We start from the raw sequence: 26,293 nt of genomic DNA on the forward strand, positions 1-26,293 counted from the left end.
CTTCATTGCTAGTGATTCACAGGCCACAAAATATTAAAAGAAAACCAAGAAAATAGAACTTCTGTGAGCACAGGGAACCAGTTCAACGCAATACTCATCTAACTTAGATTCATTTTTAAGTGGTGCATTGCTGACCTGCAGTTGTGTGGTCACACACGTTAGTGGAAGAAGTTAAGCAGTAATCAAGCAACACAGTCGGGGGACATCTGGCCAACCATACCTCTGCCAACCTCCTGAACCAGTGGAATGCATCACCCCAGCTCTTCCTTTTTCAACTATAATGTGCAATTCTCTATTGAAGGTTAGCATTGGAACTGTTTATTTACTCCTTCAAGCTAGGCAAGGGGAAAAAATCCTATACCCTTGGGTCATATTTTGTCAACAATATTAAGATTATGTTCTGAAGCTTATTTAAAAATTGATTCGGTAGTAGACCTTGCACAGAACATGAAGACCATCATTTCCAGTGTAGAGGTGATACTAACCCCATTCTCAAGTGTAGACATTACTATGTAGCAATAGGGTCAGCCAGTGACTAGCTGTAATGTCACTGAACTATAATCCAGAGCTCTGGACGAATTTTCTAGGTACAGAGGAACCCCGTTTATCTGGCATTCGATTATCCGAATATTGGATTATCCAGCAAGATTGCAAGGTCCTGATGCTTGGCCAAACTATTATCCGGCATTTAATTATCTGGAATTCAATTAACCGAGTGAAATACTCCCCACCCGTATCATTTGGATAATCAAGGTTCCTCTGTATATGAGTTTGAATCACATCATGGCAGAAATTTGAATTCAATAAAAGACCAGGAATAAAAAGCTAGCCTAATGGTGACAATGTAACCATTGTCAATTGCCTTAAAATAACCATCTGGATTCCTAATGGAAAGGAAATCCTCCATTTTTATCTGGTCTGCCTTACAAGTGACTGCTGACCTACTGCATTGTGTTTGATGCTTATCTTCCCCCTGGGCAATTAGAGATGAGCAATCAACACAAGACCAGACAATGAAGCTCATATCCTTTGAATAAGCAGAAAGAAAGTCCAAATCTTAGTTTAGTGAAATGCTCAACAACATTGCATTCAGCATGAAATGTTAACTCAGCAGTTCCCAAATGTGACTCCTGATGGCAACAGAGATAGCATTTGGGTTTGCAAGATTCCACTTCCTCCAGGACAGCAGTGGAAACTGTGGACAGGAAACTACAGAGTCTGGACTTATTGGATTGAAGCCACCAAGCATCAAGTGGTGAACTGAGGCTAAATTGTTCTTTAACCCAGACTGAGGGTGGGATATACTACAAGACTGTGGAGGTGAGCGGCAATTTCAAGCTGTTCAATGTTTCTGTTTCAGTCTGCTGTTGTCCAGACACTGTACCCCAGCTGGGCAACTCTGCTTCACAGGCACCAACCAACAACTAGACTGAAAGGGGAGGAGTGGTGACATTGGTTGAATGAATGTGGCTGGTGGTAGAAGCTTGTGGAGGAAAGGGTGGCTATTTACAGTGTGTGAATGGAGGGGGCTAGTCGGGGGGAAGGAGCTGATTACAGTTTAGGAAAAGTGGGGAAGAGGGTCTTTACTGAGTATTTTGTCACAACAGAAAATAGCTTGGTAGAAATCTACATTACTCTGCATAATAACCTTTTTATAAGTACTTTAAAACACAGATGTTCATGTATTGTTCTATTACATGCAGTCTTTAATAAATATGCACTGAATGTTAATATGCTCCTTTATTTCTGCTATGGTTATTGCTGGTCTCCAGACAACTTTCAAGTGTTAAAAGGTGGTCACATTAGACAATAAAAATGCCTTTCACCTGACCATGATTTGCTAGGGCTTCAATAGGTGTTGGTAATAGTGAATGATAGCCCTACTGCACCTCCGATATTGAATAAATACTGATTCACTCTTTGAAAAACAGACAAGTTTTCATATTTGGCAGATATCCATTTGCAGGTTGCCAGGGACCTCATAAGCTCATTAATCCCTTGTAATTCACTATATAAAGTTAAAAAAAATTAGAAAATGTACAATCTGTTGCCAACTATGTAGCAGATGTATTCCAGATACGTAGTTTATAAAATAGTATCCAATGGTAGCTCATAGTCCTTAGCGTGCCATTTGCAAAATGTAATCTATTGGATATACCTTAGTACGATTAAATTTAGTGATTTTATTTCTCTCTCCATAAATTATGCATTTATTGCAACGCATTAAAGTGAATGGATACTAAATTTTTAATTTTCATAGCTCATTTACTTTCAGTGTTTAATAGATATTTCAAATAAGGTCTGCTCTCAATTTCTCATTCTTGAGTTTATAACTTGAAGCACAGAAGTTTAAAAAAAGTAAGAAAATAAATTTCTATTGATTTCAATGACAATAATAATTGAGCAGTTTCTACAATGTGTGGCTGATCCATAGCACTGGTATTATGCCCATGTGAAAATCTATGCTTGTGCATGGTTTGCAAAGAGAAATCTGTTTGCAGAGCTCTGTTAAGTCCATTGACTACTTTTTGCCCTGCAGACCGTGTTAGCTGTTATAAATTGCATTGTATATTAATAACAATTCTTCTTGTTTGTACTTTTGCATCTAACAGAATCAATGTCAAATACAATTTATTTTAGCAAATGGATAATTTATTAGTCCCAAGTATACCAAAGGTTTCAAAAACAAAACATGGATGATAAGATTTTTTTAAAAACTAGCTATTCTTAACAACAATAGTAATTGTGATCAAATTTCTTTGGTATTGTTGAAGAAGACACACTTTGCACTCATCAGGACAATTCACAAGAATACTGATAATGGGGAAAACTAACATTTCTGCTATGAGAAGGCCATGCTGATTGGTTGACAATGGACTCAGGTCAAGGCATTGCTCTGGAAAATGCATCAGTTAATGATGATAGACTGTTAACAGCTAGGATTTGTTTAGATTCCAAACTAGACAAGCTGACACTTGATTTGTCAGGACATTGTCCTGAGAAATGAACCAGCAAATACTGTCATCTGTTGTGCTGAATTGAAACAGCTGCAGTGTGTGTGCATGTTCATTCTGTTTCAAAAGAACAGGCGCCTGTGTATTCATATATATAGCTACCACTATGTGCAAGTGTGCCACATTGTGAGCCTGACTGACAATCCTAAATTGGTTTTCAGTGTAATTCTTTTCACACTCAAGGATGATCAAACAGCATATTCCTTTTGCTACTCACAACAAGCAAGGTACTGACTGCACCCAACCAGCCCACGTTTGGAAAACACAGTGCAGTGTCCAACACTATAGAGTCATAGAGATGTACAGGATGGAAACAGACCCTTCGGTCCAACCTGTCCATGCCAACCAGATATCCCAACCCAATCTAGTCCCACCTGCCAGCACCCGGCCCATATCCCTCCAAACCCTTCCTATTCATATACCCATCCAAATGCCTTTTAAATGTTGCAATTGTACCAGCCTCCACCACTTCCTCTGGCAGCTCATTCCATACACACATCACCCTCTGTGTGAAAAGGTTGCCCATTAGGTCTCTTTTATATCTTTCCCCTCTCACCCTAAGCCTATGCCCTCTGGTTCTGGACTTCCCGACCCCAGGGAAAAGACTTTGCCTATTAAGCCTATCCATGTCCCTCATAATTTTGTAAACCTCTAAGGTCACCCCTCAGCCCCTGACGCTCCAGGGAAAACAGCCCCAGTCTGTTCAGCCTCTCCCTATAGCTCAAATCCTCCAACCCTGGTAACATCCTTGTAAATCTTTTCTGAACTCTTTCAAGTTTCACAACATCTTTCTGATAGGAAGGAGACCAGAATTGCATGCAGTATTCCAACAGTAGCTGAACCAATGTCCTGTACAGCCGCAACATGACCTCCTAACTCCTGTACTCAATACTCTGACCAATAAAGGAAAGCATACCAAACGCCTTCTTCACTATCCTATCGACCTGTGACTCCACTTTCAAGGAGCTATGAACCTGCACTCCAAGGTCTCTTTGTTCAGCAACACTCCCTAGGACCTTACCATTAAGTATATAAGTCCTGCTAAGATTTGCTTTCCCAAAATGCAGCATCTCGCATTTATCTGAATTAAACTCCATCTGCCACTTCTCAGCCCATTGGCCCATCTGGTCCAGATTCTGTTGTAATCTGAGGTAATCCTCTTCACTGTCCACTACACCTCCAATTTTGGTGTCATCTGCAAACTTACTAACTGTACCAATTATGCTCACATCCAAATCATTTATGTAAATGACAAAAAGTAGAGGACCCAGCATCGATCCTTGTGGCACTCCACTGGTCACAGGCCTCCAATCTGAAAAACAACCCTCCACCACCACCCTCCGTCTTCTGCCTTTGAGCCAGTTCTGTATCCAAATGGCTAGTTCTCCCTGTATTCCGTGAGATCTAACCTTGCTAATCAGTCTCCCATGGGGAACCTTGTCGAATGCCTTACTGAAGTCCATATAGATCACATCTACTGCTCTGCCCTCATCAATCTTCTTTGTTACTTCTTCAAATAACTCAATCAAGTTTGTGAGACATGATTTCCCACGCACAAAGCCATGTTGACTATCCCTAATTAGTCCTCTTCCGTGACTATCATGTTGTGAGTTGGAACTTGAACATGATGCCTCTGGACCAGGGTTAGGGACACTGTCATTGAACCACAAGAGCTGCTAGCTACATCATTTAATTTATTCATGGCTGAGTTAGATTTTTTGAAGGGAATCAGCCATGAGCAGGCTGAAAGGCCTACATTACTCCTAAAGATTACATTCATTAAAAAAAGGAGTATATGTTTATGTTCGGTAGTTAAGTTGATGATTATGCAGATCACAAAGTGACAGACATTGTCCATCATGAGTCTTGCATAACTGGATAGGATAACAGGAAGGAAGGCATTCCATGTACCTGATCCATAGTAGTAAATATAGCTGACTGCAGCTTTGATAATTTATGCTCAATGCTTGTTGCTGAAGGCAATAGTACCTGTCTATTAAAGAAATACTCCTGTTATTAAAAACAAATCGTAGATGAAATATTCAGTTGTGCTCATACTGGAGATTTCAAATGAGTCATTTGCTAGTACACCAAGCCAGGCTTACCCATTCCCTCTTGTAAGAGGAACTTTTATGATTACTTAATGTGTAATTTAAGTAATGATGATATTATAGTACATCTCATACTCAGTACATGTTCAATAACGTTTCACTGAATTATTCGTCAGCCTTTTTTGTTTTCACCAATAAAATAGTCAGTCTCTGCAAAACACATTTCACATTTATTGACAATGACAAAGCCTGGCTCACTCAATTTAATCAATCCACATTCCTGGTTTCAAACCAAGGACAGAAACATTTTTGGAGTAACACCTTTGACATTGTAATTGACTTGTGAAATTAACTCCAGGCAGTCATCAGGTAGCTAGGCAATTAAAATGGAGTAAGAACCTTACGAACTACCCTCCTATATCAATCCTGCAAATTGTTTTCTGATTCTAAACAAAGGGATAGTGTGCTGCTTGTTTATAAATTCAGAACAGGCTCCGTCACTGAGGCCCACCTGCAAAGTTAAAGCCAGGCTTGTCCAGTCAAACTTGATGCCTTTTCTACAAAGCCATACCCATTTGGAAATGGCTTCATGGCCAAGCGATACCTTGTAAAGTAAGTCATTATTAGGTTGCTATTGTTTCTTATGAGTTCAGGATTACTAGGACTGCTTCTCTGCATCCCACAATGAACCCTTGCCATCCCCACCTCCAAACTCAATGTTTTCTCTCTATGCTGTAATGTGATCCTCTCTCAAACTATTCACCCAATTGCTTCAAACAACATTACATTGTTTCCAAACGTGTCACAAATATTATTCAAAGTGCTTTAAAATGGCTCCAACTTTACAGAATATCTTCACTTCTGCTCAGACCTTACAGGTCCTTCTACTTCTGAGTCCACACTGAGGATTAACTAATTAAGCAGAGCAAGCGTCAATAGTAAACAGACATATAGCCAAACACAGAACAATGGAATCCTACACTTCCAATAGCACAGGGGGGTTCATGAACCTAGGTCCCCACTGATGGGCTTCATGTTGATCAATTTTAACACTGGATAGCTAGATGTTTGGCTGTTTTTAATAGAGAAGGTTGGGAAGGTTTTTACAATTAACTGGGACATCCTCCCACCATGCCTGAATGGACCAGCTCACCACTAGTCCATGTTCCCTGCCATGCCCTGCAAAAACAACCATCTCAGAAATGACAGAACCACCCCACAACTGAAGTGATTGTTCCATATTTGAGCTATTTACTGATGTGTTAGCATTTGTCCTTATTTTTGAAACAGTGACTTGGAGACTGCATGTAAGGATTTTTAAAAATTCATTCTTGGGATGAAGGTGTCACTGGCTGTGCCAGCATTTATTGACCATTCTTACTTACCCTTGAGAAGGTGACAATGGTGAGCTACCTTCTTAATTACTGTAGTCCATGCAGCATAGCTACATTCATTGTGCTGCTAGGGAAGGTGTTGCAGGATTCTGACCCAGGGACAGTGAAGGAATGGTGATATCACTGTGCAGAGGGGGTAGAGGGAGTGATTGTTAAGTATTGTAAGTGATAATCGAGTGGTTAGTGTGATAATCCATCTTTACTTGCACATATTCTGTGCTGCAAGCCTGCATTCTGTTAGAATGATGATACTAAAGAAACTGAGAGTTTTGAAGCTTTGCTACATTTGACTGTTGCAAAACATCAGTTGCATTGCTGATGACATGAAGCTTAGAAGAATTGTAAATGGTGAGGAGGACAGAGTGGATCGCCAAAATGACATTGGCAAGGTGGTGAAGTGGGACGCTGTGAAAAGCACATTGGTGAGGGTGAGGTCAAGTACATTTTTCTCACTTGTTGATCCACTCACTACCTGCTGCAGACCCAGTCTAGCTGCTATATCTTTTAGGATTGAACCAGCTCGATCAGTAGTAGCTCTTTTGAGCCATAGTTGATGATGAACATTGAGGTCTTCCAACAAGAGGACATTATGTGTCCTTACCACCCTCAGTGCATCCTCCAAGTGGTGTTCAACATAAGTCAGTATTGATGCATTAACTGATGAACAGTGGTTGGGCATGTCAGGAGATGATAATCAGCAGGAGGTTTCCTTGACTATATTTGAGCTGATGCCACGAGACATCATGTGGTCAAGTTATAGTACTCCAAGGGCAACTCCCTTCTGACTGTGCTACTCTCTGTAATGGATTTATCCTGCTGGTGAGATAAGACATACTCAAGGATGATATTGATAACATCTCAGACATTGTCTGTAAGGAATGATTCTGTCAGAATAACTATACCGGGTGCTGCTTGACTCATCTCTGGGACAGCTCTCTGAATTTTGGTATAACCCGGCAATTGCTATTGGAGGTCTTTATATAGGCAGGCAGGGTTATGTAGCAGTTAGATCTAACTGAGGTCATGCTAGACTAAATCAGAAATCTCTAAGAGAGGAGGCAATGGTGTAGTGGTAATGTCACTAGATGTATAAACCAGGTACCCAAGCTCATGCCCTGGGGAGATATGGTTAAATCCCACCAGACCAGATGGTGACATTTAAATTCAATAAAAATCTAGAATAAAATGCTAACCAAATTTTGTTTTTAATTATTGCCCAACCCTAATTGCCCAGAGGGTAGTTAAGAGTCAACCACATTGTTGTAGGCTGGAGTCATATGTATGCCAGACCAAATAAGGATGGCAGTTTCCTTCCCTTAGGGACATTAGTGAACCAGGTAGGTTTTTCTGACAATTGACAATGGATTCATGGTTGTCATTAGACTCTTAGTTCCAGATTTTTATTGAACTTAACTTCCACCATTTGCCATGGCAAGGTTCCAACTCAGATCCCCATAACATCAGCTGAGTCTCAAGATTATTAGGAAAGTAATAATAGCACGCGACCATCACCTCTCCATATGGTAATCATGTAACTGCTATTGATTGTTGTAAAAACACAGTGATGCACTAATGTTCTATAAGGCAGGAAATTTGCGACTCTTACCTAGTGTGGACTACATGTGACTCCTGGCCCAGAGCAATGATTCAGTTTGCGCTGTGAAATTGATCAGTTACATTACTGCAAGTACGTGTAATTCAACACTTAAGTTAGCAGATTTTGACCTTTTGGTTTGCTTCCAGTGAAGGTGAAATGAGGTGAGAAACAGGTGAATTATGAACTCTTTTTCACACGCTGTAGTAGTAATATCATATTGAATATGTACATGGCAGCGTATTTGAGAAATGATATGAATTTTAAGTGGCAAAATGTTCCTGAGGAAACATTTATTGATGTGATAATAACATCGCTGGTTCCTTTAGTGATTAGGTTTCAGGATCTGTTTTGCCGTTGGTCCTCTGTCCTTTCCTTGTTGAATTGTTTGTGCTCATCAGAATGAGGAATGTCAGTGCTGGCAAATGGAGCACTTTCTCACATTTATTAGCTTGTGTCAACATCAAACATTCCCGGACAGGTAGATGTGGACATTTCCCGGTGTTTCTGCTTATACTAAAATCATAAATTTGTCCTTTACCTCTTGTGCATATGATTTCTATATAAATGATACAGCTTTCCTTGATCTGCCTTGAAGCTAACCTTTTAAAAAAAATCATAGAGCTATCAGCAGATTGAGGACTCAAAGGACCTGCATTCAAGTAATATATTTGTGACCTCAGAACATTCCATTGTGCTTTATAGCCAATGAATTACTTTCTCCTTGATGTGTAGCTGTTGCTGTCAGAAAATGAGACGGCCAATTTGCGAATAAATAACAGGCCGGTTGTCTCATTTGTTTTTTTCCCAAATTCCCACAAATAATGATGAGGTAATTGCTTGGATAATGTTGGTTGATGGGTGAACAGTAGATGCAGCCTCAGCTCAATCTTTTGTTGAACAATGGCACCTATGACTGTGCAATGCTTCCTGAGTTCTGTGATACTTGTCTAGCCTGGATTATGCGATCAAGTCCTAAATAAGACCAGAAACCAGAACTGATAAACTCTGAGCTGAACTAAGTTGACACTTGAACAGAATTCTGATATTTGCTTTCTAATGTTAATATCCATGGAATGAATATTTGATAAATATGCAGATTATTAATTTTGTTAGGTTTACCAGTTATTAGTGATCAATGACATTGATTTATGCAACAGATATTGAACTGAGAGAAACTTTGATTGGGTTTACCGGATTCAATAAAGCCTCATATAAAATCGGTTTTATCAGTTTTATTCACGCCAGTCAAATATTCTACAAATATAGTCAGCCTCCTCTGTCAGCACACTGCATGCTATAGCATTGAAATACTGCAAAAGCTTCACAAAAACATGTTGGGGTGATTTTCTTCTGCAATGCATGGGAAGAAGAGTTGTATGGAATTGAAACTCTTTTTGTAAAATCAAACAGGAGCAGATTGTGACATTTAAAATGATCTTCAAATTGTGAGCAGCTTGTTCCTGATTTTGTTCTGAATAAGTCTATCCTCTGCCATGGTCACAGGAGATATCTTTACTTGAAGGCTACATGGAAATGTTGATGAGTTGTCGAAAGGTTAAAGATTTAAATAGAAAGAAAGCACTTATGAGCTAGACACCTGCGATGTGCCGAGAAAGCCTCGTCCCTTCAGCAGTGACTCCTCATGGCATCATGAGAATAGTTCTGTGGGCAACATTTTACCAAAGCATTTGGGTACTGGTGTGGCCACCCCTGCAAGGCCTGTGGGGAATCACTAAATAATTTCCCTGTGGAGATGGTTGAGTATGTGGGAGTGTGTGTCTATAAGGGTGTGTGTGGGTGTCTGTGTGCGCGTCTGTGTGTGTGTGTGTGTAGGAGTATCTGTGTGTGTGTGTAGTGCAATGGTGATCACCTGTAATGTGACATGAACCCAAGGTCCTGGTTGAGGCCCTCCCTATGGGTACCGAACTTAGCTATCAGCCTCTGCTCGGCCACTTTCCTCTACTGCCTGTCCCGAAGTCTACCTTGGAGGATGGTCACCCGAAGGTCCGAAGCTGAATGTCCTGAACCACTGAAGTGTTCCGCAACTGGGAGGGAACCCTCCTGTCTGTTGATTGTTGTGCGATGCCCATTCATACGTTGTCCAAATCATGATAAAACATTTGGCAACGGCCAATGGCCTGCCTAACAAGAATACATCATTTGAGTCTTTTATAAAGCAGACCCAGTATGGCCCCTTGTGGTGTAATGGTAATGCCCAGAGCTCTAGAATGGGAAGCCTATGTTCAAGTCCCCACCTGCTCCAGAGGTGTGTAAAAGCATCACTGCACATGTTGGTTAGAAAAGTAGGTTAAATGTTTTAAAGAAAAAGCAGACCCAGGGATCCCTCTTCTGGCACATTGGTAGAGTCCTGACCCTGGACTAGGAGACTAGCATTCAAATCTCACCTGCTCCAACGGTGTGCAGTAGCAACTCCGAACAGGTTACTTTTTAAAACATAAATTAAAAAGAGGCAATGGCCTAATGATATTATCACTAGACTGTTAAATCCTGAGACCCAGGTAATATTCTGAGGGTCTGGGTTCAAACCGTGCCACAACACATGGTGAAATTTGAGGGGCCTTTTGGTGCAGTGGTCGTGCCCCTGCCCTGGATCAGGGATGTTCAAGTCCCACCTGCTCCAGAGGAGTGTATAAAACATCTTTGAACAGGTTGATTAGGAAAAAGGCTTAATAAAAAAAAGTTAAATCAGACCCAGGAGCCCTCTTGTGGCACAGTGGTTATGTTGCTACCCCTTGACTGGAAAACCTGAATTCAAGTATCATTTTCTCCAGAGATGTGCAATAACATCGCTGAACTGCTTGATTAGGAAAATAAGTTAATAATTTTTAAAAATTTAATAAACCAGACCCAGTCCAACACCATTTTGATTTATTTGCTTGCCTCCCCCTCACCATTTTTATCATGATTTGGACAACGTATGAATGGGTACCGCACAACAATCAACAGACAGGCGGGTTCCCTCCCAGTTGGGGAACACTTCAGTGGTCCAGGACATTCAGCTTCGGACCTTCGGGTGACCATCCTCCAAGGTGGACTTCGGGACAGGCAGCAGAGGAAAGTGGCCGAGCAGAGGCTGATAGCTAAGTTCGGTACCCATAGGGAGGGCCTCAACCGGGACCTTGGGTTCATGTCACATTACAGGTGATCACCATTGCACCACACACACACAGACACACACACTCTCACATACACACGGACACAGGTACACACAGACATGCACACAGACACCCACACACACCCTCCCACACATGCACCCCCTCACAGACTTAAGACACTCTGCACTCACTACATACACTTTCTCACACTCACAACCCCCACCCCAGACAGACACACACACAGACTGACAAAGACCCACATGCACACATATATTTAGTGTGGTGAATTTGTACTTGCAGAGTTACATTGCACTTTGCTCAAAAACTGTATACATTCATGTAGAACTCTGAGCTCAAAAACTGCATGAATTTATGTAAAACTCTGTTATCTCACTTTTTAGACTAGAATCAATCTAAACATCAGGTCATAGACAGAGAACACGGGGGCTAACACCTTCAACATATTGTCTAGCTATCACCATTGTTAACAGCTAACCTGAGAATGCAACTTTAAAAAAAGGGTTTTGTGATTTACACATGAAAGAAGTGAAACTATCACTGTATTCTAACAGATGAAAGGCTTAACAGACAATCAATTTTTCAATGTATAATTTCAGTTACATCACACTGCAAATTTTTGCTATAAATTCTGTGTTACAATCAATCCCTCCACAATCACCTGATGAAGGAGCGTCGCTTCGAAAGCTGGTGTGCTTCCAATTAAACCTGTTGGACTATAACCTGGTGTTGTGTGATTTTTAACCATTTTTATCGTTTGCATTGCCCTTAATGGGTTTTGCAACAAAATATTGAATTGACTACATGAATGATTTACTGGTAGTGGTTAGCAGTTTAACAAAAAAAAATAAGGCAGGGCAGGTGACTGAAGTAAAAGTGGGGAACACTTTGGCATAATCCTATTAGTTTCGAAATAGTTATGGAAAAAGATGATCTTTCCATAAAAGTTAAAATTTTTAATTGGTGTAAGGCAATTTTTAATAGTATAAGACAAGAACTTTCAAAAGTTGACTGGTGTAGACTGTTCGCAGGTAAAAGAATATCTGACAAGTGGGAGGCTTTCAGGAGTGTGACGACAAGAATTCAGAGGCATATTGTTCCTGTTAGAGTGAAGGGTAAGGCTGGTAAGATTAAGGAACAATGGGTGAATGAAGATATTGAGGTTCTTGTCAAGAATAAAAGAGAATCCTATTTTAGGTATAGACAACTTGGTTTAATTGTATCTGTCAATTAAGAGTATAGAGGCATTCTTAAGAGAGAAATCAGGAAGGCAAAGAGGAGATATGAGATAATATTAGCAGATAAGCTTAAGGATAATCCAAAGAGATTGTACAAATACGTTAAGAGCAAGAGGACAACTAGAAAGAGGATAGGGCCTCTTGTTACAACATGGCGGTGAACTATTATGCTAATTAAACCAAACACCCAGAAAAGCCCACCTCGTAATCTGTTAAAATATGAGTGACAGAGAGCTCCCAAAATTCCACTGTTTAAAGAAATAACATCTATTTATTTTTTAACTCTAAAAGTGAACATTAAACAGCAACTATTCATAACTCTAAGCCCCCCTTTCTCTTAACTGCTTATTATCTGCCTCCAACTCTCTAACATTATACTGTTCCAATGAAACACTTACTAAAATTACATCAACTTAATTTGTAAAACTGCACAGCAGCTGTCGTCTTCGATGTCAGTATCCTTCTGGCCGAAGACCTCCCTGAGTCACCTTCTTTCTTTTACTGCGAATATGTTTCATATGAAAAGGTCCCTTTGATAGAGAGTGTTTCAATGTTTTGGGTCTCTCTTTCTCGATGGCAGTTATTCCATCTGATTTTCAAAATGCCTGCCTTTTTTTTATATCCCCATCATTGGTTTGATGTTGGAAAAACAATAAATTCAAACTTGATTGGGTTTTAGTATCCTGGGGCATAATTTAAACTGTTTAAATTTGAATTGTTGTCAAAACAACAACCATTCCTGAAGAAGAGCTTATGCCTGAAACGTCGATTCCCCTGCTCCTCGGATGCTGCCTGGCCTGCTGTGTTTTTCCAGCACCACACTTTTCAACTCTAGTCTCCAGCATCTGCAGTCCTCACTTTCTCCAAAACAACAACCAACTCAGGTATCTATTTCATAGCCAAATGTTACATATTTTCAATTTTCCAGTATACACACTGAGACTGCCATCTAGTCATATACACAGGTGCTTGTATGCTCTCTGTGCAGAACAGCATTCATTCTCTTTTAAAGGTACAGTACATGCCTTCAACTTCATAACCTCTTTGTGTTGAACTCCAGGAGATGGGAGAGGTACTAAATGAATATTTCATGTCAGCATTTACTATGAAGAAAGAAATGGAATCCAGAGTATGCAGACAAATAAACTTTGATGTTTTAAAAACAGTTCATGTTACAGAAGAGGAGATTTGGGAGGTCTTAGAGAATATAAAGGTGTTTAAATCTCTGGGACCTGACCTTATATATCTCAGAATATTATGGGAAGTAAGGAAGGAATTTGCAGGGCCCCTTGCAGAAATATTTGCATCATCTATAACTACAGGATAGGTGCCTGATCACTGGAGGGTGCCTAATGTTGTACCTTTGTTTCAGAAAGTTTGTATAGACCTGTGAGTCTGAAATCAGTTGTGGGTAAATTGTTGGAGGTGATTATAAAAGATAAGATATATGGATATTTAGAAAGGCAAAAATTGATTAGGGACAATTAACATGGAGGAAAATTATGTCTTACAAACTTGATTTAGTTTTTTGTGGAAGTTACCAAATAGATCGATGATTGCAGACCAGTAGATGTTTATTTGGACTTTAGTAAAGCCTTTGACAAGCTTCCACATGGTAGAATAATTAGTAAGGTTAGGCCACATGGGATTCAGGGTGAGCTTGCTAGTTGGATAAATAATAGGCTTAATGGCAGGAGATGGAGAGTAATGGTGGAGGGTTGCTTTTTAGACTGGAGACATTGACCAGTGTGGTTCCACAGGGATCTGTTCTGGGTCCTCTATTGCATTGTCATTTATATAATTATGGATGAGAATATAGAAGGCAAGGTTAGTAAGTTTACAGATAACACCAAACTTGGTTGTATAGTAGACAATGAAGAGGGTTTTCTAAGACTACAGAGGGATCTTGATTAAATGGGTCAATGGGCTGAAAAATGGCAGACGGAGTTCAATCTGGATAAATGTGAGGTATTGTGTTTTGATGCAACAAACAAGGGTAGGACTTATACAATTAATGGTAAGGCCTTGGAAAGTGTTGTCGAACAGAGGGACTTAGAGGTGCAGGTACATAATTCTTTGAAGTTTGTGTCACATATAGACAGGGTGTTTAAAAAGGCATTTGATGCACTTGTTTTCATTGCTCAGTCCTTCGAGTATAGGAGTTGGGAAGCCATGTTGAGTTTTTATAGGATATTGGTGAGGCCTCTTCTGGAATACTATGTCCAGCTCTAGTCGCCCAGTTATAGGAAGCATGTTATCAAGCAGGAAAGGGTTCAGAAGAGATTTCCCAGCATGTTGTTGGGTATGGAAGGTTTAAGTCATTAAGAAAGGCTGGATAGGCTGGGACTTTTTTCACTGGAGAATTGGAGGTTGAGAGGTGATCTGATAGAAGTTTATAAAATAATGAGGGGTATAGACAGAGTTAATGGTAGTTGCATTTTCTCGAGGATGGAGGATTTCAAGACTCAGGGGCACATTTTTAAGGTGGGAGGAGAGAGATTTAAAAATGACAATAAGAGGCATTTTTTTTTACACAGAGGGTGGTTCATCTGTGGAATGAACTTCCTGTGAAAGTGGTGGATGTGGGTACAATTACAATGTTTAAAAAGACATTTGGATGACACTTGAATAGGAAAGCTTTGGAGAGATATGGGCCAGGAGCAGGCAGGTGCGACTAGTCTAGTTTGGGATTATGTTGGGCATGGACTGGTTGGATCGAAGGGTCTGATTCCATGCCACAAGACTCTATGACCCTATAAAGCAGACTCAGCCCCTTCCCTCTCTCCCTAAACCCTCCTCTCACCTTTTCTGGGTTTTGCTTGTAAATATTGAATTGGCTATACATGTGTTTTACTGACAAGTGTCAGTAGGTTAAAGAAAATCAAACAAAAAACAAGTCACAGTGATTTTGGAGGTGGGGAAGTTGTTCAGTTGTGTGTGAAAACACTTTTGAGTCTAAAAAGAAAATGGAGCGGATCCAGGGATGGAGAACTGCAAAACTATCTTTCCCAGACTTGGACTAGTCTTTGTACACCATGAATTGTAGTTCAATTTGGTGCTGAAGAATAAATGATGTTCTTTCCAGTCGGGCTTCCCGAGTCATTGTAGTTGAGAATATCTTTTGTTGGCAATACATCCAAAGCTTTCGAATGAGCACTCACTGGAGGAACCTGATTCTTCATGACCTGCTATGTTTCCTCATCCTTTTCCTGCTGTTGTGCGGATCACTGACGTCCTTAGGTGGCAGTGGCTTCAGGAAATGGAGGTCAATATGTCCACCAGCTGATCAGAGGGACCCTGACTGCCAGCATGAACTCAGCTTGCTATCCTTATTACTCATCATCAGAAATTATTCCAAAACAGGGGAAGATGAAAACTTTACTTCTATATCTTCAGTTGAAGGGGTGTTGGAAGCAGATTCAACAGTAACTTTCAAGAGGGAATTGTAAAGGAGAAAGTCCTTGAATTAAATTAAATTGAATTAGCTTTATTGGCACATGTACTGATGTGAGTGCAGTGAAACATTTACAAGTTGCCACTTATGGCGCCATCTTGGGTACAAGGTACCTGGGTACAGATTCTTCAATGCAAGTTCTTAGGAGAAAAACGTTTTAAAAAGTCATAAAACTTCCAGCATTACAGATTATAGAAATAAATTGGAAAAACTGAGAAATAAAAAGTTCAAAATAACATTCCTTCCAACCCCGTTCACATTGACACCTTGCCTCCAGCCTGCACTGGCACCTTGCCTCCAGTCCACACTGGCACCTTGCCTCCAGTTCACACTGGCAACTTGCCTCCTTCTGCACTGGGCCTCAAATCATCTCGATGCCAGGCATTCATGTTGAGGCCACACTGGGCCGAAAGATCTCCATGCCAATTCGCTGAGAGACTGCCATGCTGGGCCAGGAGACCACCACCTTGGGTTGAAAGGAAGCTATACTAGGCAGAGAGGACACTTTGCTAGGTCAGCGCTGAGGTGCCCAAGGTTGTGTGGTTGGATTCACAGGGCTGTGGGGAAAGAGTGGGCTCATTGAATATCTTGTTAAGAGAGCTGACACAGGTGTGACAGAACAAATGGGCTCTTTCTGTGCTGTAGGATGCTATGATTTGGTCCAGAAACCTGATTGAGAGGGCAACTGTTCAGACTAGTCAGATCAACAAAGTATCAGACTTTGTTTTCATTTGATTTGCTTCAGCGCTTTATCCCAATAAGATCACTCCAGGCTTCAATAACCTTTACAGACAGCTTAAAGACAGCTTGACATTTATTTTTGATGAGCTTTTAATTTTAGAAAATCTTATTGTAGCCCAGGGACATATTGGAATTAAGATCTGCTTAAGCTGAGAGTAAATGACGGATGACTGCTTGATAAACTTCCTGCTTACTGACAGTATTTGTACATCGAAGATTCTTAGACAGTACCTTCCAAAACCATGACCACTTTTATCTGGACGGACAAGAGCAGCAGATACATGGGAACAGGTCACCTGCAAGTTCCCCTCCAAGTCACTTGTGACAATGCTGTCACTTTAAAAAGGGTATTTTGTCTTGAGTTTTTTTTGAAGAGTGGTTATAAAGGCAGAGGTGCCAAACTGGCTACTGAAAATGACTCAAGCAAATAACTTAGGAGGCCATTAGGCTTGCTTTAAAACAGTCAGAACAATGGAAGAGGAGTGGCCAACTCTCACACACCAAGCTTTCTGTTTTTTTTTAGCTGTAGCAGTCAGCAGCTGTTGGGGGTCCCAGAAAAGGGGAAATGTCAGTGATTCCTAGCTGCTACTTTCTCTGAAATTTCTTTTGATGTTGTTTCCTCCTTGATTGGAAAACTGCATGTAAAGATCTGTGTCTGAATCTACGTCTTTTTGCCAAGGAGTGTGATTATGGGATGTTACTGTATTGGAACAGTCAGTTACTAATAGGTACTGTCTATTATTCAGTTAAGTTTTCCAATAATTAAGTTATTCTAAATTTCTCTTTCTTTTGTTTGTATTTTAACTACAGTGTTTAAATAAATTGTGTTTTGTTTAGCTTCGGGTAGTTTGACCAGTTGCAACACATCTGGAACATACACTTCATATCTACATTTAAAATAAGAAAAGAGCTTGGTCTAGGCTACCTTCTGAAAATATTTTGAGGGGGTTTAGTCTGGTCTATAACATACCGTTCCTTCACTGTTGCTATGTCAAAATGTTGGAAAACCCTCCCTAATGGCATTGTGGGTTTACCTACAGCACATGAGCTGCAGCAGTTCAAGAAAGCAGACCGCCAACACCTTCACAAGGGAATGAGTAATGAGACTGCCTGACAATAACTATTGTGCACACTGACCCTTCCCAGGCCACCTTTGAGATTAATTGAGGTGAAATCAGTATTTATAAGTAGTGCAAAATGGGCAAAAAAAGGATCGTCAGACTATTTCACAGCGTCCGGTTTATTTCACCAGTTCAACTGTCAGTTGAAAGTAGAACTGAGTCAGATACAATGCAAGTTTTCAGTTCATTATTGCCACATTATTCAATCTCTAAACATCAATGATATCCTGATTATATCACGTATAATTATTCCTTCAGTGTTGTTGGGACAGAAGCATGGAACTCCCTCCCTCAGGGCATTGTGGATCTACCTATAGCACATGGATTACAGTGGTTCAAGAAGGCAGATCACTACCACCTTCTTAAGGGCAACTAGACATTGGCAATAAATGCTTCCAGCAGCAACATCCACATTCCATGATAAACCAAAAAAGGAAATTCCACATCATGATCAAAGCAAAAGTCCCTTAATGCTTACAATCTCTTTACTTCCTTATGCTTTTAATGATCTTTTCCTTCAGCTTCTCTTGAAAACTCAGAGAAAACTTTATCTAATATTGATTTTATCTCTCCTTTTAATTTGCTTTGGTACCGAGCTAAAGGTGCTGAGTTCCAATGGATCACATTTCCATAAAAGACAGAATCCTCCAGTACCTCATCAAAGATGTTATGTGTAGAAGGGCAATATTGCAGTGTTTCAAATGCAGGTCACAAGCACAGCCCCGAGTGCCACGTATGTGTATTTTCCAGAATTAGCAAATATTGATAGGAATGAACTGATAACTCCTCCTGTCCTAGATTAGTGCAAGGTGCTGAGACCACCTATCATGTTCACATTACAACGCAGTCCACACTGAAACCAAAAATAGTAGTCATTTTGAAGTCTGGGCTAAACAGGCACTAAGTGAGTGATGGATCAGTAGTGACTCCAACAAGGTCAGTCAGCTGGACCTTGTAGAATATGAGTTTCCTGATTGTGGCTGTTAACCTGGTCCAGTAAGTGAGCTCTGACTGAGAGATAAAAAGAGGAATGTCAGAGATCCTGACACTCTGGTAACTCACTCTGAAGAGGCAATTTTAGAATCAACACGCGTAAATCAAGAGTGACTTAGTGATGGGATACCAGCCTCTGTGGAGTTATTTCAGTGGTGACGCGAATAAAGCATGTCCCTGAAGAAACTCACTCATAACAGTCGCTTTTGAGTCAGGATAAGCATGTCTGACACCATGCTGTTATTTGGGAAGTTTGACACGTTCGTTCCTGCCATCAAGGTCTGTGCCCAGTACGTGAAAGGAATGCACTTTTCTTCCAGGCAAATTACATTGTGGCAGATGAAAATCAATGAGTTATTCTCCTGACAGCATGTGGAGATGCAGCTTTCATGTTATTAGGAGCCTAACTTTCCCTGAAGCATCAGTTACTAAAACCTTTCAAGAATTGACGAACATAGTAAAGGAATATTGCACTCCCAACCTACCACTTATTCTGAGATGAAATTGTTTTACTCAGCAATTCAATAACCAGGGGAATTCATGTCAGGAGTTTTGATGTGGTTAGGATAACTGGCAGAAGCATGTGACTTTGGTTTAACCCTGAAGTAAATGCTTAGAGACCATTGATGCAACCATGCAAAAAGGCCTACTAGTTGAAGCTGAACTAGACTTCAAACAGCCATGACAAATGGCTTTATCATTGGAAATGCAGAAAGTGGAGCATATGAGTTGCAGGGTATTCTTAGGGAAGTGGACACTCTCACGAGTCCAGAATTGAAAAATGTGATGCTGGAAAAACGCAGCAGGCCAGGCAGCATCCAAGGAGCAGGAGAATCGACGTTTCAGGCATAAGCCCTTCTTTCTGAAGAAGGGCTTATGCCCGAAACGTCGATTCTCCTGCTCCTCGGATGCTGCCTGGCCTGCTGTGTTTTTCCAGCATCACATTTTTCAACTCTGGTCTCCAGCATCTGCAGTCCTCACTTTCTCCTCCCCTCACCAGTCCAACTGAGCTTAGGGAAGACAACTTGAATGCAGGCAACTGCACAGCCTCACTCAGGACATATTCTGAACTGAGGGATTCTAGGTCAGCCCACAGCAAAACCCCAAAACAAAGCCTAGCCCTGGCCAAACGTTCACATTTTCTTCAGAATCCAGGCAAGTTATTGTAGTTGCTGCTGGTACACAGACTTGAGACAGCTAAATAGTCCCACTGGACCTAAATTGAGTAAGATAACTCATATGCTTGTATCCAGGAGGGTACCCAGGAGAATTCATACTTTGGAAAGTCCATCTACATCTGGTTTGAGACAATTAAATTGCTTAGCAACATCCAAATCAGAACTGATCAAAATAAATGTTTGGTTAAATAGTCACCTAGTCCTAATGGAGGTCAAGACAGACCCGTTCATTCCAATGATCACAGAACCTGTTTTTAACAACATTTACTCTGGACTGCAGACCTTAAGTTTTCACAAGCTCAGCTGAGAACCTATACTGGGGAACCTTTACAGATTAAGGGTACAACATTGGTTCTAATTTCTTATGAAAAGCAGTTGGTACAATTTCCAGTGACTATAGTAAAAAGCTCAGGTTCAAGCTTAATGGGGCTAAATTGGTTGCAAGAGATTTATCTAGGTTGGTTCAATATTTTTCAATTGGAAAATGGCTGCCTGAGTGAAGTCCTAATTAAATACCCAGATGTCTTCCAGGAAGGTCTGGGGGCTTTCAGAGGAGTCCTTGTGGGGATTTTAAACAAATGGTAAACTGCTTTTCGTAGTGGATGAACATCCAATCCCTTGGAAAAGAGGTTTATACACAAAGCTACCAGGGGGGCTGTCTCTCCTGAAGCTGGACATGAGCCATGCTTACTTGCAGTTGCATTTAGATGAGGATTCCCAAAGTGTACTACAATTAATACTCAAACATAGCAATATGCAAGACTGCCATTTGGGGTATCATAAGCCTGTTCAGTTTTTCAGCAGGCGATGGAGACCATTTTGCATGGTCTACCCCAAGTTGCCATTTATGTAGATGATGTTTTAATAACAGAGGAAACTCATAAGCAACACTTAGAGAAATTGCATATAGTCCAAAGGAATTTTTCCAAGGTGAGCATATAACTTAAAAGGGAAAATTGTGTGTTCCAGGCACCCTACTTGGACTACAGAATCAACAAGAATGGGTTATACCCATTGGAAGACAATGTGAGGGCAATCAAAGGTGCCCCAGCTCGCATGTCTGTCTAGGAAATTAGATCATTTCTTGGGTTTGGTAAATTATATGGAAAGTTCATACGTAACCTGGCCTCCACCTTGGCACCTTTGCATAAACTTCAAAAAAAGGGTCAGCCTTAGAAATGGTTTCATAGAAAAGCCTTGGCACAGTATGATTCCAAGGAAGATCTGGGTATTGACATGTGATGCCTCCCCATATGGCATTGGGGTGGTATTACCTCATAATTGGTCCAGTGGAGAGAAATGCCCAACAGCATTTGCATCCAGGACTTTGGCTAATGCAGAGTGTAAATACACCTAGATAGAGAAAGAAGGATTGGTGGTCATATTTGGTGTCAGGAAGTTCCACCAATACCTTAATGGGTGGAAATTAGTGATAATCATGGATTACAAACCCTGCTCAAAGAGGACAAGACAGTGTCACCCATAGCTTCGGGTTGCATTCAGTGGTGGTCTGTAATACTAAGTGCTTATAATTACAATATAGAACACCATCTGCAGAGCTGAATAACAAATGTGGATGCATTATGTCTCCTCCCATTCACAGATACACCACCAGTGGTACCCCCAAGATAAGATTCTGTAATGATAGTAAATCTTCTGGACACACTCCCAGTCACAACTGACAATATCAGATTTTAGACACAGAAACCTCCAGTCTTTTCAAAGCGGAACAGCTGGTGGTGATGGGGAATCCAAAAGGACATCAGAGCTAGAATTGAAACATTTTTGGACCCGGAGAGAGCAGCGCACAGTAGAGAATGGCATATTACTATAGGGAGCAAGAGTGATTGTCCTGAGCAAATGTTGCAATCAAATTGCTGGCTGAACTCCACCAGGGCTATCTGGGAGTCTCCAAAATGAGGATATTCGCAGGTGGTTGTGTCTGGTGGCCAGGATTGGATGCACTCATAGCCGTGTTGGTGGGCAGTGTCCAAAGTGCCAACAAGGACATGACTACTGCCAGCAGCGCCCCCACATCTGTGGGAATGGCTAGATAAACCTTGGACTCAGTTCCATGTTGTTGCAGGTCCTTTCATTGGCTCAATGTTCTTAGTCATTGTAGAAGCCCACCCAAAGTGGTTGGATGGGCATAGAGTCCATTCGTCAAAAATGGGGGCGACAATAGAAAAACCACGTGCCTCTTTTTCAATGCACAGACACTTAGTAGTGTTGGTCACAGACAACAGGCCATCATTTACCAGCAGGGAATTTGGATATTTCTTAAAGTCAAATGATATTTGACAAGTAAGGACAGCTCCATACTAATCATCGTCCAATTGTCTGGCAGAAAGAGCAGTCCAAACTTTGAAGGCAGGCTTAAGGAAACAGCCTACAGCTTCATGCGAGAGTAAACTATCCCAGTTCCTGTTTGATTATAAGACCATTCCTCATGCAACTACAGTGGTGGCTCCAGCAGAGTTGTTAATGGGGAGAAGACTCTGCACCAGGTTCAATCTGATCGTCCTGGATGTGGAGTGGGATGAAACGGCATCAGGAAATTAGTGGCGAAAACAAGACTCTGCTAAGTGAGAGAGACAGTTTACTTCAGGGGATGATGTTCGGTACAGGAACCATGGGAATGGCCCTCCATGGGTAAAAGGCATGGTTGATGTGAGGTCTGGTCTAGTGAGGTATAAAGTTCAGGTAGGAATTGCAGTCCTGAACAAGCATGTGAACCATATGAAAGCTGCAAACAGTGCAGGTGTAAAATGTCCTGAGTCCCTTGGAACAGTCAGAAAGGAGGTCAGAACCTGTGGGTTCATCCTCTCTGTCAAGCATTGACGAGTCCTCTGAATCAGAGATGGACACGATGGATGTAGCCACCTTGACATCTTTGTCGCTAGAAAAAGAGAGTGAAATTCTGCCAAGGCCCTCCCAGTGCAAAAGGTGAGCTCCTGTGCATTACACAGTGCCCATATTGGTTGCCAGGTCAGAGAAACCTTACCCGGTGCTAAAACACCTCAGGAAGCTCTCCAAGAAAAAGGGCCAAGCTATGTCCTTGGATTCAAAAGGGGAGAGATGTAGTGATTGGAATGAGGTCAGCCAGGTGGATTTCGTAGAATATGAGTTCCCTGATTGGTACGGTTAACCTGGCTAACAGATATAAACAGGAGTGTCAGAGGGTCTGGTCACTCTGAGAGCTGGCACTGAGGGAGTCACATCAGGGTCATGGACTCTCCATGTATAAATAAAAGGTGATTTAGTGACAGGATACCGGCCTTTGTGGAGTTACTTCAGGATCCATGATCTCAGAGCAATGCTTGCATCAGAAGGTGAGAGCAACTCCTAGAAGGAGCTAAACAGTTTTGCAGTATCAGTTGTAGGTGCCAAATCCATGTTGCCAACGAGAAGATGTACTTACTCATATGTTGAGCCTCACAAAGGATATCATAGATATGATGTAACTAGCTGTAAAAATGCTATATAATAAACCAACACAGTTTATCAAGATTGAGCCTACCTCCTGCTGAAGGCTCCATGTGGGCATCACAGCACCTTAGATCATTGCCCAATGTGTAAAATTGGTGGCAGTGAGTCTACCCAGGCATCCCAGGTAGTTCTGTGGGGCACAGCACACCATTCTAGCAGCCATAAAATGACTGGCTCCAGTTTGGATCAGACCAGTTGGGCCTGTTGGAGGCGAAGATGATAATGAATGTGAGACAAACTGGAACAGGCCCAGGGATGGCTGTTGACAAGTTATTAGGCCTGGCTCCCACCAATACGCTCACAAGTTTCTTCAGACATTATTTTCAGTAACCAAAATGGTGACTCCTTTAAAATTCTACCTCTGATAAAAGGTCATCAACCTAAATCATTGAAGAGTGAAAAATGTTTATCTAAAGTCAGTGAATGATCTGTTGCATGTGTCCAGCATTCTCTCTTTTTGACCATGTTCCAATTAATTGAAAATCAGTTTCATTTTTCTGCAATTTCATTGCAAATAGCCATTTTGCTGTTTGGATACTGTTTAAAATGTACTGTTCGCAGCAATTTTATAGGACAAGATTAGGCTTTCTCCCTTTTCAAACTATTCCACTTATAGAGAAAAAACATTGTAATGATTTGACTCAAACCCTTTTTTAATGCTAGTCATATACTTTCAACCTGAGAGAATTTCTTCAATAGTTTGAGAATGCAGAAATATGATAAGTGGAGCTTAATTAGAAAGTGAGTGGGGAAGCAAATCAACAATGGATGCCTCAAAATTGCTGTAGCTTTTTATCTGTGTTCAAACAATAAGTCCCCTTCCAGTCTGGTTCAAGTGTCAAGATCCATGCACACATCATAGGCTCGATTTGTTTCAGGATTGTCCGGTATGACAGATAAACTCAATTTATCATTCATCTGAAGGCAGGATCCTGTACACATTGTGACACATGTCAAGGAGGACCTTTAACAGGATCATACAGTTAGAAAATTAATTTAACCACGAGTGACGGATCAGTTTTTTGGACAAATTCACAATGACTTTCAGGTGACCATATAACTTGGTTCAAATAAGAGCAAGGAATTTTCCTAGCTGTACAGGGAAAGATTATGAAACATTGTGAAAAGTCTCGTCATTGTGTTATTGTTTTTGAGAGCCTGTTCTGCACAAATTGTCATGACACTATAAGAGTGATTAAAATGCTGTTTTTTTTTGCTGATGAATTCATTTGGGATATCCTGTGGTGACTATATTAAGTTCAAGTGTCTTTCTTTTAGCTGCGAGTCGATCAGAGTTCATGGCTTGGATTCTCAGTTCTAGGGTGGGTGTGTGGACATGGCAGAATGACTGGTTCTGTGAATCTGACCTCTAAAATGCATTCCCTTTTCACAGATTTTCATTACAGGGTAGAAAATGTGTTGCTGGAAAAGCGCAGCAGATCAGGCAGCATCTAAGGAGCAGGAGAATCGACGTTTCGGGCATGAGCCCTTCTTCAGGAATGAGGAAAGTGTGTCCAGCAGGCTAAGATAAAAGGTTTGGGGGAGGGGTGTGGGAAATGCGATAGGTGGAAGGAGGTCAAGTCGAGGGTATAGGCCAGAGTGGGAGTGGGGGTGGGGGCGGAGAGGTGAGGAAGAAGATTGCAGGTTAGGAAGGTGGTGCTGAGTTCGAGGGTTGGGACTGAGACAAGGTGGGGGGAGGGGAAATGAGGAAACTGGAGAAATCTGAGTTCATCCCTTGTGGTTGAAGGGTTCCTAGGCGGAAGATGAGGCGCTCATCGTGTCATCCATCGTAATTTCCGCCACCTCCAAACGGACCCCACCACCAGGGATATATTTCCCTCCCCTCCTATATCAGCATTCCAAAAAGACCACTCCCTCCGTGACTCCCTTGTCAGGTCCACACCCCCCACCAACCCAACCTCCACTCCCGGCACCTTCCCCTGCAACTGCAAGAAATGCGAAACTTGCGCCCACACCTCCTCCCTTACTTCCCTCCAAGGCCCCAAGGGATCCTTCCATATCCACCACAAATTCACCTGCACCTCTACACACATCATTTACTGCATCCGCTGCACCCGATGTGGCCTCCTCTATATTGGGGAGACAGGCCACCTACTTGCGGAACGTTTCAGAGAACTCCTCTGGGACACCCGGACCAACCAACCCAACCGTCCCATGGCTCAACACTTCAACTCCCCCTCCCACTCCACCAAGGACATGCAGGTCCTTGGACTCCTCCATCGCCAGACCATAGCAACACGACGGCTGGAGGAAGAGCACCTCATCTTCCTCCTAGGAACCCTCCAACCACAAGGGATGAACTCAGATTTCTCCAGTTTCCTCATTTCCCCTCCCCCCGCCTTGTCTCAGTCCCAACCTTGAACTCAGCACCGCCTTCCTAACCTGCAATCTTCTTCCTGACCTCTCCGCCTCCACCCCCTCTCTGGCCTATCACCCTCACCTTGACCTCTTTCCACCTATCGCATTTCCAACGCCCCTCCCCCAAGTCCCTCCTCCCTACCTTTTATCTTAGCCTGCTGGACACACTTTCCTCATTCCTGAAGAAGGGCTCATGCCCAAAACGTCGATTCTCCTGCTCCTTGGATGCTGCCTGACCTGCTGCGCTTTTCCAGCAACACATTTTCAGCTCTGATCTCCAGCATCTGCAGTCCTCACTTTCTCCATTACAGGGTAGGGCAAGGATTGGATTAAAAGTTGGGACAGGCAACTCTAAAAGAACCAAGGAGGCTGCTGGGTGCAGATAGGAACAGCAGAAAGTTTGTTTTGGGAATACTACGTTGAAGTTTTAACGAGAGTAAAACATGAAATATCCCTCCACAAATTATGATTATGCTCACATGTAGTTATTGACTGCTTAGGTTTCCAGAC

The sequence above is a fragment of the Chiloscyllium plagiosum genome, unplaced genomic scaffold (assembly GCF_037043375.1).
Source record: "Chiloscyllium plagiosum isolate Xiang-an unplaced genomic scaffold, Cpla_swu_hap1 HiC_scaffold_24, whole genome shotgun sequence".
NCBI classification, from domain to species: Eukaryota; Metazoa; Chordata; class Chondrichthyes; order Orectolobiformes; family Hemiscylliidae; genus Chiloscyllium; species Chiloscyllium plagiosum.